Genomic DNA, 12687 nt, shown 5'->3' on the forward strand with positions numbered 1-12687 from the left:
ATTCCAGTTGATGTGCAGGAAAGAGAGCAGCCTACAGTTTTTGTGGAGTGGGGATATGAACTTTACTTTTACTGCACGAAAGGACAAGAGTGCCACAGTAGAGTGCAAACTGTGCCCAGGACAGAAACAACTGCATTATACTGATAACACAACACTGGCTCTTTGCAAACATCTGCGCACACAGCATGCTAACACGGGGGTAGCAAATATCTCAGAGCCTGATCATTAACAGGCAACAAAGGCAGTGATGAGCAGTCAGACTTGCAGCATTTCAGCTTCTGTTTCTGCTTCTGAGTAGAATCACGGTCAGAATGTGAAGTCACCTCGAGCTGGTTTTAAAATGAACTTCATGTTGTCAGCTTTGTGTTCATACTTGAAAACTTGGAGATTATTTCATGTATGTCTTCAGCTGAACAGAATTTTACGTCAGTGTCTGTGACCGTAGCCTGAGATTTACTGTTAACTTGTAATTGTGTGACAATGTGTTTCAGGACATGTTACAAAATAATGCAAATGTACCAAAACAAGTAGTGCAATGCGTAACAACCCTGGTCTCCAGGCTAACAAACCCGTGCCAACACCACCCATACAACCTCTAAATGCAAACTTTAAAGAGGACCGTTAGTTAAGCATCAAATATTCCTGCAGCGAGAACATCAAGACTGCGACTCCATTGGGCACATTATGCAGCATCTGACAATATTCAACACACTGGGCTCAGTAACAGTAACTTGACTGACACGGCTTCCTGAGATAGAGAGCTGAACGCTCTTTCAGATTGTCACCGTGTTGCATTTCGCTAATATGGACAGATGAGTCCTGACTGTAGCTTCTAATTTATCAGAACTTCTCCTTAATCAATCAAGCAGACAAGGTCCGATGCCTTCACTCCTCTCATTACTGTCTGACTGAGCACATTGTGCTATTGCACAGGCTGGGGTTTGTACCAAAGCTTTGAATACTGCAAACCTCTGTTTTATCACTCTATAATGACCTGGCTTGGATTACGCCCCCAAAATCAACACTTCCGGAAAAAACCCTCCATATTGAGACGTGTCAGAGGTAGGGTAGCAGATGTAATGGCTCTAACACCGCTAATGGCTGCATTTCATGTAGGTGATCAAGTTCCCTGACCCGGGCATTCTACAAGCTGACTCACTGGACCTTAATGTACCCGTACTGTTTCTGCTTAAAAAGAAAATGGAAATCTGTTACTGATGCATTTATTATGCATGTCCAAATAAATACTCCTCGGACGTGTCGAGCCCACCTCGTGGACAGACACTTGCAAAACCCAACAGAATTACAAAAGCAACACAGCAGCCTCCTCACTCCCCTCTCATCCTCCGCCTGCTGTCAGCATGAGTGTCGGGCTCTTTGCTTTCCCAGATGTTAGCTGGCAGGAAGAGGCTGCACGTCTGTCATCAGTCAGGGCAAGTGACAGCCACGTCAGCGGCCTGTCACAGCTGCCGTTCCTCAGGTCACTGGGGGTGTCACCGACAAGCCTCCGCACCCAGCCGACTATCGCAAATCTGCGGAGGAGACTAAAGGAGCCTCTGCTTTGGCAGCATGGCGATAAAAATAGAAAAGTCGCAAACCTACTCTTTCAACATGTTGACCTCAATCCAAAGATTTTCTATTCAGATTTGTCTTCTCATATGTTAAAACCACAGGATGTTAAACTCCCTCGAAGAGAACAAAACTGCATAACACATTATGTGTAATCCTTGTATACGGCGCAGCAACAAATGGATGAGGCATCGGACATAAATCTATATCTAGCTTGCCAACTAAACACCTATGCACAAATTCATGTGGACAAGGACTTATGCACGCTGCCTGCCCACACACTGACGTCAGCTCGGACCGACCCGTATAAATAAATGTTCGATACAGTAAGCCACCAAATGTTACAGTCCGATCCTGCAGGGCTTTGATGAAACCATTTTTTACCCCCACCAAACACGCTTACATCACCAGCCAGAAAATGCTGTGACCCATTTTGACTGCAAATGAATCACAAACTATCTTTGAGAGTCTTATGAAAAAGATTTCAATATCTGGTACCTCTCAAACTCAATCCATTTCAGCTGACTTACATGCCTAAAATAAACCCAAACACAGATTTCTCTTACTCAGGCTGGACTGACTTCCTGACTGCTTTAATAAAAATCAGACTCTCTGTATGTATTATTGTAGGGTCTACCTTAAGATATAAAACGCCTTGAGGCGACTGTTGTTGTGATTTGGCGCTGTATAAATAAAACTGAATTGAAAACTTTCATTGAATTTCTAAATGTTGCCAATACAAACAGAGACAGTGGAAATTAAGAGACAGTTTTAAAGATTAAAGACATTTTATGACAGTTTGATCTCATTTGACATTAAAGAAGAGGTCAGCGGTCCAAATTCATGTATCATTCCCTATATGTGTATTAGAGGTGCAACAATACTCGTATCGATATTGAACCGTTCGATACAGTGCTTTCGGTTTGGTACGCATATGTATCGAACAATAATAATTTATTTGATCAACTTTTCTTCTGACGGTGCTGTCTGTGTTGAGCGCTCAGTGGATCTGCGCTCGACAGTGCAGCCTAGGCGGAGTAGTCGAACGCAGATTCACTGAGCGCAGGGCAAGCTAGCAAGACAGAAGTTAAGCTCTCGTTGCAACATGGCAAACTGAATCTCCCCCACCCTCATTCAGATCTGGCGTTTGGAACTATTTTGGTTTTCATGTGACGTATGACCCTGAAGGTAAGCGCGTCATGGACAAAAGTAAAACAGTATGTTGGATGTGCCAGCAATGCTCAATTACATTGGTGGGATCTACTGCGTTAGCGCAGTTAGCTTGTTAACGTGTTGGCCGTCCAGCCCCACGCACGAGGCGATCCGCGGTAGTTCGTTAATGGAGATTTGCCGTGTTGTGGCGTTAACGTCATTTCAACTAGATTAACGCTGACAGCACTAGTGGGAACAAAATGAATATGACTGCACATTTACTCCGACATCATCGTAGTGCAAAGATAAATGGAAGCAGACAAAAACAACAAGCACGCATGCTACAAACTTTACCCGAGTCATTTAGACAGCCGTTAGCACATGATTCTCCTTATGGGGACCTGATATGTTTAATATGCTGCTGAGAATATAGCCCAGAAGAAGCGTATAGTATAGCTTTTATTTTGGAAAGAGCCATTTCTCTGTAATAAACTCTCTTTTCCAAAGATGAGTGATTTCTCGATCAGATAGATTTTTTTTTATTACTTTGTTGTTTCAGCAACATTAAATTTAAAAACTGTACTTTTGAGTTAAAATATATATTTATAATTTTAATAAATGACAAATTAAAAAGGCATGAACATTTTTTTTGTATCGAAAAAATATCAAACCGTGACCTCAAAGTATCGAACCGAAACGAACCGTGAATTTTGTGTATCGTTGCACCCCTAATGTGTACATGCTGTCGGTACAAACAATGACTATCACTTTGATATCGATTCCATATCGTATCAATCTATTGACCTTGAGGAAGATGTCAGAGGTCAAATGTGATTTGATTTTTAAAAAATCTCGATATGTTGACAATACACACCACACTTGTAAGAATCATAGTTTCTACGTTAGGTGGCTTCTTGTCAATTTTCAACCAATACATCGTGAAGTCGACTTCGAAGGCCTCAGTGGATGTGAGCCAAATTTTAATGGATCGCTAACATGACCGCACTCTACACCCCTGCAAAATTGTCTACAGTTTATCAGCAGCACACAAACGCTGTAAAAAAACATAACCTTGGCAGAAGTCAAAATTATGAGGCTTCTCGTGTTGGCGTTTGCTCTGTATGGACTGAAAATCCACCGTATGCTCTAAAGACATACATGACAGGTGCCATTTGTGGTTCAGTGCATCGCAGGGGAGGTCAGAAGGTCGGGGTTGACTTTCTTTGATTCTGTACGTCTCTCTCAAGAAATCACAGCAGGAATTCTATATTATATTTTCCCTCAACCTCTGGGTTTATAATCGGAAAAAAGAAAAATTCCAGTCTCCACCGGAAAATATTTCGTAGTTCTGCAAAACGATGTCAAACTGTGAGATCAGAAACATATGCAAACATCCATGGGAATACAGTGTATGAGGTAAAAACAGTTTGTGCAGTTCTAATGAGCTTGAAAGTCAATATTTAGTGACCATCTTCCTGAACTCTCTTAGACAAGCATTCATTTGGAATAGTTCTTCAGACTTCCTGAAGGACATTCAAAGCTTTTCTTTGGATGTTTGCTGCCTTCTGCTTCATCCTCTTTGAAAATGATCCCACTCTGCTACAATAATATTGAGATCTGGCTCTGAGGAGGCCAGTCAATGGCTAATAGTGTTTTGCTGTGTGTTTTTTGGTGTTTGTGGTTATTGTCATGCTGAGAAATCAAGGCCTTGCTAACTAGACGTTTTCCAGATAGTATTATGGATGGTACATCAAAATCCATATTTATATTATTTTAAATTATTGTTTAATTCCATCACCTGTGACCAGATCCCCAACACTACAGGCTGGAAGTTGTTCCCAACTATGACAGAGTTGTATAGTTGCATAATACATGATCAATAAAAAAACACAACACAGATACTGCGCACATAATAAACCACTCGCCCCCGCTCCACACCGTGAAAGTCAAATAAAGTCAAAGAGGTCAAATAAAGGAAACAACATGACAGAAAGCAGTATCAGCATTTCTAAATAGCCTGCGCGGTTTCATCGGGACATTAACATCAGGACAAAGTTAAAGCAGAGACAGACTAACACTCTGAAATTGATAAAACAGCATCTGAGACACAGAAAAGTGTGAGCTCTCATTAAAAATGGACCTTAAAAATAACCAATAAGCATCCTTTTGATCAAATGGAGAAATATTGTTTTTTCCCCCCATTCTTGTTCCTGTGCTTTCATTACAATGTTTTTGTTTTCATTTCAAGGGTTGTCAGCTCATAAAACTACCTAAGCACACAAAAGACCGTGGAACCTTTCCATTTGGGAGAAAAAAACCCTGAAACTGGCACTGAAATGTTTTCCTAAGACAGCAGGAAAAAGCAAATGAGAGATCTGAAAGCTAAGCCAGGGGTGTCAACACTGAAAACTGTCCATACTAATTACTTCCCAGAGGGAGTTTCCACTTTATTCCCTCTCTGTTGTCAGCAAAGTCACAGTTTCAACTGCAAGAGAGCGCTCTTACTTCCACTCCCAGGGAATGCTCGGCATCCCATTTCCATTTTGATTTGCAGTCAAAGTATAATACTGCCGTTGTCTTCTATTTAAATGCAAAACGTGACACTATTCAGAGTGCGTACTGTACGTATAGTGCCGCAACAGAGATGCAGTTCATAGACGCTAATCAGGAGCAGTGTAACTGCAGGGCTACGATGACACCCTGCTTAAACCAATCCGATTATATTGATGTGTTTATTTACTGCATGTGCTCAGGGTTATCATAACTCATCGAAGTTGCGCCCACACCCGCACGCTGCTTTATCTTCTCTCCCATTTCTTCCCTTATTCGTTTTTAACCCCACCTTCCATTTCGCCCTCCCGCTTTTTCAGCTATTTTTTCCCCCTACTGTGTTCACTCCAGTCTTCATCAGTCATGCACTCGTTGCTGTTCTCTTTCTTTCCCATTTCTCCTCACACTCCTCCTGCCTTCCCTCTTTTCTATTCAGATCACTCACCTTCATTTCAACACCCCTCCTCCCCCTGATAGCTTCGCGTCATCTCTATCCTTTCCTCCCTGTGCTTCCATCCCTCCCTCGTGAAAAGCCACAGACCAAGGACGCAATGGGCTGATAACAGTGTGATGTGCATTTGCGTGGCTTCACGCCACTGAACTCTCTTCTGTCAGACTCCTAATAAATGACCTCTGCTTCTATTGATACACGTCTGACACGTCAAAAGAGTCAGATTCACCAAGTTAACGACAAAGGCACAGTGTGCGGCGTGTAGCAGTGCGTGAGTATGTGAGTGCGGTGGGGCTAATGATCTTAGATGCTCGGTGCCGTCTCAGCAGACTGACATCTGGGTAATGAAGTCCTGATGATCTTTCTGGAATAAAAGTTCGACATGATATAGAGCCATGCTGCCATAACCTGCAGCCTTGTCAGGACTCTTACTGCCACATATGGATGTGACACAGCAAGGCCCACCTAACACCTGGCATTAACACAGCACCTGAGAGATAACGCTGTCCTTTTAGAGTGTGTGCAAACGAAGCCAGGGAACATCGAAGACTTGACCATACCAGCCTTTTTAAGATAATCAGGCACATTTTTAGTCACTTCAGGAGCAAAGTGGAACTCACCTGTCAGAGGAAACAAAGGCACACTCCAGAAACGAACGGAGATCAAAGTGTTTTCTGCCAGCCTGAGTAGTAACTTGTTAAATCTGACATGCCGTCAAAGTACTGGGTGCTTTTTAGGCAAATGAGATCTTTATTGCCAATTAAAGGGATGGAAGTATAAGAGGCACGGACAAACATGCAATCATTTCCATGATGTTAGGTAATTTGGGTATTCACACTTAGCTGTCACACTATTGACCACACTCTCAGACCGACCACGGTGGATATAATAAGTATACACAAATCGAAATCAACAAAGGAATAGCTTCACCGGAAGAAAATGAAAGCTTTGGATTGACCGAGCCAGAGTCCAGACATCCAACAGGAAATCTGTAGTGTGACCTGAAGAGGGGTGCGCGCATGAGAGGCCCTCATATTATGACAGATTTGAAGTGTTTTTGCAAGAAGAGTGGGCCAATATTGGCAAGTCAAGATGTGCCACGCTGATAGACTCTTACCCCAAAACACTGAATACTGTGATTAAATTCAAGGGTGTGCAGCTAGCTTATTGCATGTTTTTAAAAAACAACATTTTTTACATTTGTTAGTTTTTCAGTTGAACTGTACAGGTTTGTAGGTCACATAAAAAGGTGGTAAAAATTTATTATGCTGTCGTGTTTTAACATCACAAAAACCCAGCATTTGTAATTGGGGTGTGTTCACTTTTATATTCACTGCTCATGGAAACAGAAAAGGAAAAAAATCCAATAATAATCCATAATGCTGAAAAGCACAGGGCAGGGCTATGGGTAGAAACTGGTTACAACCACTGCACTAAAGGATACAATATTAGTGTCACATTTGTCTCACCTAGGTGTGAAAACTGTATGCATGTATTAGCACTCAAGAGATAAGCTTTAATTACCATCGCTGACTAAATTAGCAGCTATGGCTAAGGCTGTAGATTAGGTGATCCAATAATTGCAAAGTTGATGGTCTAGCAAGAAGGAATTTAGCTGTTGCTTTTATATATACACCAGTCAGGCATAACATTATCACCACCTGCCTAATATTGCGTTGATCCCTCTTTTGCTGACAAAACAGCCCTGACCCACTGAGACATGGACTCCATTAGACCGCTGAATGTGTGCTGTGGTATATGGCAACAAGATCCTTTAGGTCCTGCAAGAAGCAAGGCGGGGACTCCATGGATCGGACTTGTTTGTCCAGCATGCAAATTTGAAGGTCAAGTAAACACGTCAAACTCATCGTTGTGCTCCTCAAACTGTTCCTGAACCACTTTTTCTTTGTGGCAGGTCACATTATCCTGTTGAAATATGTCACAGGGATCAGGGAATACCGTTTGTAAAGGGTTTACATGGTCTGCAACAATGCTTAGGTATGTCAAACCAACATCCACATGGATGGCAGGACCCAAGGTTCCCCAACAGTATATATTTTTGCTATATATATACACTTTGTTATCTTAATATTGATGGTTAGGGGTTCCTCTTATGGTTAGGAATTATGCTTTTACTAACTTCTGGGGATGTTTTTTGTGCTCAAACTCTACATGTCCAATCACAGTTTGTAGGAGAATTTATCCACCCATCTATTTCCCCCCTCCCAGGCAAGACAAAACGTGGCATGGCGGGCCCGGTGGATCTGTTATTGCTGTGATACTGGACTGGATCCAGTATGTGTTTGGAATGGTTCTCTATTATTTCTCTTTGTTTTGTTTGTTAAAATCACATTCACAGGTACAAATAATAGCATAATAACCGGCTTAGTGATGCTAATAATAGAAAAGAAAGTGAACAGTGGCAGAAGAATTGGGCACCTGCAAACTAATATATTCAGTCTTTAATAGACAGAATAATTACTTTCTGCAACAGCGATCAGGTGTGTAGTTTTCTCAGTTGCGCCGAATCAGACGCAGTTTCCTACCAGAGATGCAGCAAATAAGATAAGGCTGAAAAGATTTGCTTTTGAGGATGCAATAAACAGTGCTGATGCGTTTTGCCAGCAGAGAGTTGATTTGGTGTGCTTATTCAGATGCACGGTGTCCATCAGCCCTCGTATGGGTTTACCTATCCTGCTGCTCCCCATGCCCTCTGCCTTCTGGACATAAATGATGTTATCCTCACGGAAGCAGCTCATTTGTTTTCCTGATGATGCACATGCTGTATCATATAGGGTTTGGAGCACAGTTTCACTTGTCCAAGCTTTCTTTAAGGCTGTCTTCTGTTTGCCCTGCCTCACTGCGTATCAGTGTGTGAGGCAATTCTGGGTGCCCGTGTTTTTTTCTCCACACTCGATTTCACTTGTTTCGCCATTTCTGACGGAGTAAATTGATGCGACAGGAGCACTCTCCCTCTCTCTCTCGCCTAGGTGGCAGATTTTACACTGACAGTGAAGAATTTTTTGTGTTCTTCTCCCAAACAAAAGAAAAGAGGTTGCCGACAGGGGCAAACCAAGCACATAAACCGTTGACAGACAAAGAGGAGAAGATACAGAAAATGGCAAGCGGGAGATTTCTTAGGGTAAATGTGAACACTATATACTGTATAGAAGTTACAGAGCATACCATTAATCTCCATACTGGTACACGCTGCTACAGTAGGTGTAAGTATGTTAAAACAGCAACGAGCTGTGTTAAAAACTGCAAATTAACTGACAAAAATTTGATGGGAACTGAATAAAGTCATTATTTTCTTGTTTTCCAGTGTTGAGGATTATACCAGCATGTTTTGCACTCAGCCTTGTGGACTGGCACTGGGAGTTGACACTGCAGGAAAAACCGGGTCAGAAGTCTTTACTGTGCTCATAGAGGCCTGCTCCATCCTATCTGTGCCTCCGCCGCCTCCCTGCGCTGCACACAACAAGTGTGTGTTTTCGTAAGCCAGATGAGACAGCAGGCCATCTGGTGGCCTTCATCTGAGAGGTGAGTTTGGGGGCAGCTACTCGGAATGGAATTATGGCTCGCTATCTTTTTAATAACTCCAACTCTTAACTCTCTCTCTTGTAAAAAAAACAGGTTGGCGGCACATGCTCCGTTGGTCAACATCAGGAAAGTAGTACCAAAAAAATGAGCTGAGGGTTTTCCAACAGTGATTTATGGCACAATGGGACAGATAACTCCACTGTAGTTCACCCGAGACAAGTAAAAAGAAAAAGATCTGCTTCAGGGAATTGAAATTTACACATTTTGACTTTGGCTTCATTTTTACTAAAGTACTTTTACATTAAAGTACTTCCGTTTTAATTCAAAAACAGGGCGGCAGGATTTCAAACGTGCAACCCATTCAATGGGAGAGACAGCTGCACCTTTAAAAGCATGCGCTGTAGAATAGAGTGCTGCAGGGTATTATTTGTGAACATTACATTTCAATCAAATTGTCCTTGATGCTTCTCTAACCTCACTTTAATAATAAGTTATTGCCATTTTTAGAAGAAAGAGAGGCTGGGAGTTTTAAAAACGGCCACTCCATAGCCAGAGTGAAGAAAGGTTAACAAAACGTGTACTCATTTATTAAGTAAATAAATCATTACAAGTCCTGCAAATCATCTTCAGCCCGAAAAAGTGCCTTAAAAATCAATAATTCTTCTATTACTGTAAAGTGGACTTCATATTTATAGAGAAACACTAAATAATTAATTGTATTAAGTCATTTTTTCCCCTTGAAAAATATGTTAGATTGTTAGAAAAGCTGGCTTAGAATAGCCTGCATTGCACTTCTAAATGATCAGCAAGCATGAGACACATGTTGGATAAAACCATGCTGCCTACAGCTCATGAAGATACCAAATATAATACAGCACTCACCCTGTGCTTTCCATATACAGCGATCACCCGCAACATCAAAACCACTGACAGGGTGAACTTAATAACATTGATTATCTTGTTACAATGGCACCTGTCAAGGGTTGGAATATATTTGGCAGCGAGTGAACATCCACTGCTTGGACCTGATGTGGCGGAAGCAGGAGAAAAGGGCAAGAGAGCCTTTGCAAGCTGTCACAGGGTTAGTACATCCTGGACAGGCTGCCGGTTTATTGCAGGTCTGACACGGAGAAACGAAACATTCATGCTCACTTTCCTTTGGCCAACTTTGAATCACCAATTAATCTAACAAGTGTATCTTTGGACTGTGGGAGGAAGCTAGAGCGCTAACCGCTGCATCCAACTTCCATGGCAGTGGTTATCCCTGATGCCTCTTTCAACAAGATAATACACTCCGCCACACTGCAGAAATTAATTAGGAATGGCTTAAAGGGACACAGCAAGGAGTTTTTTGTGTTGACTTGGCCTCCTAATCCCCTACATCTCAATGCAATCAAGCATCTATACAGTGATCTATCCATCTGAACGTACAAGACTGACAGGACTGTTTCCAACATCGAGGTTTTTTGGGTTCCACGGCTCATGGGTCAATCTTTTTATCGATGCGCTCGCATAACATACGCGTGCCATTTTCATTTTGTTGGCTTTTTCATCTTTTCAGGGACAATCAATATAATTCTCTACATTTTGTAAACATGATTTCATTTTTAAATTTACATAAACATAGAGCACATAGACTACATGAATAATTCATAATGCAGCAGTAAAAGTCTGCCCCCATTTAATGCTGCATTGCAAATGTGGGCTCAGGTGCCAGGCACCATATTCAATATTAGCCAATGGACTAGTTGAAATTCATGCGGGCTACTGCTAAACCAAGGGCAGAAGGCTTTAAATCATTGTCAGAGCTCGACATAGATCTGCACACTGAACTTCTGACTCCACTCTGTTGGTAGGGAGCAACAGCAGATGATCCTGGCTTAAGTTAGACAAATAACTGCCCTCCTTTGCATCATACCCTTCGGTCTGCTCTGGGCTACTTCTGTCAATATCTTGTTCTACTTCGCAGCTCCCTTACTCCATCCCACCGAGCTCTTTTCCCTCCTTTTTTACTGCATCCTTTGTTTGAGAGCCGTTTGCTAGATTGAAGGGTATCACAGAAACACGAGTCTATCTGTTATCAATCTCAGCACAGTATGTTCTGTCTACCATCTCACGTCCAATTATTTTTCAATGTTTTATTTGAAGAAAGAAGAAGCTGTGCTCCAGTTATTTATAAGCAGCCTAACCTTTAGCCTTCTGACAATCCACTTCATTAAATTATAAAAAAACAGCAGGGCCATTCGAAATTCTTCAGACAAAGAGCTGACCCGCCCACCAAACTGACCACTGCTGTCCATCATGTGCAATCTGTCTTCCCTATATCAGGCCCAAACACACGCAGAACCAATGAAGCACTAACATGTCAACATAATGAAATTAGACAGCGTAGTTAGTGACGCAGCATTGTCCTTGTTCATTTGTGGCACCATTCCCATCCCACACAGACTGTTCGCCCCTTCCAGAGCTCGGGCACCAGGATATTGCTAATCGCTTACAATAGAAGGATTAGGAGGCGAGGACAATAGGGGGTCTAAATGTCAGAGCCTAGCACCTGTCTAAAGCCCTGTCTGTTGGACAACAGTCAGTGGGTAGGAGGTGGCTGGCAAACAGCAAAATGTAGCTTGCTGATAACTGACGGGGGGGGTTTAGCTAAAGGCCTCTGGAGAGTAGCAATAAATCAGACTAGATTCGGGTCAGCCAAGTACAGTCTAATTTCTAATTTGGACAAGAACTAAAGCTTATTGAGGGGATTTGTTCAACTTTTAATGTTGAATTCAATTCATGTGGCACTATCCACCTGCTATATGGAGCTACAGAGCTCAGGACTTGCAGAAATCCTGTTATCTGGTCAAATTTTCTCGACTGGTCCTTTGTTGTGTTGACAAACTGTTACTCATGGGAAACATCAGGCTTTAGTAATCTAATGCATTTATGCATTAAATTAAATTAAGATAAGATCCAATATCTCAAAGTGAAACCTCATGCTAAAAGCATTGCTAATACGTCTATCTATCACAGTTTCTGGAAAATATATACAGACATATACAGTACGTGGGAAAACAATCATAGATACATTGTATGTAACCCAAAATAGACCTGTTTAAAAAAAAGTCAGTTTATGCTGTCCTCGCCCTGAGTCTCTTAGTTTCACCAGCTAAACAGCGAGATAACAATGCTCCAATAACCAGACTTATTTTCCTTTTTGCGCTGATTTATTGAAGAATGGCCTCTGACTATTGCCTTCTCTTTGACCATCGTAAAACTGAAAGTACAAAATACTGTATTAGCTAACTAACATTGTAAACTAGCTTGTTACACTCTTACTGCAAGCTAACAAGATAAAACTTTCAAATGTACAAATTATCGAACCATTTTTACACAAAACAAAAGATAATAATTATTTTATCGACACTCATACT

At 41.7% G+C, this 12687-nt stretch overlaps 1 protein-coding gene across 2 annotated transcripts in view; it reads right to left on the minus strand.

Moving 5' to 3' along the window:
- The window catches only part of tmem132e (transmembrane protein 132E), a 437959-nt gene that overhangs the window by 190589 nt on the left and 234683 nt on the right, over window positions 1-12687 (minus strand). The window lies entirely within an intron of this gene.

Source organism: Neolamprologus brichardi, chromosome 10 (genome assembly GCF_056152115.1).
Source record: "Neolamprologus brichardi isolate AB-2024 chromosome 10, ASM5615211v1, whole genome shotgun sequence".
Lineage (NCBI taxonomy): Eukaryota > Metazoa > Chordata > Actinopteri > Cichliformes > Cichlidae > Neolamprologus > Neolamprologus brichardi.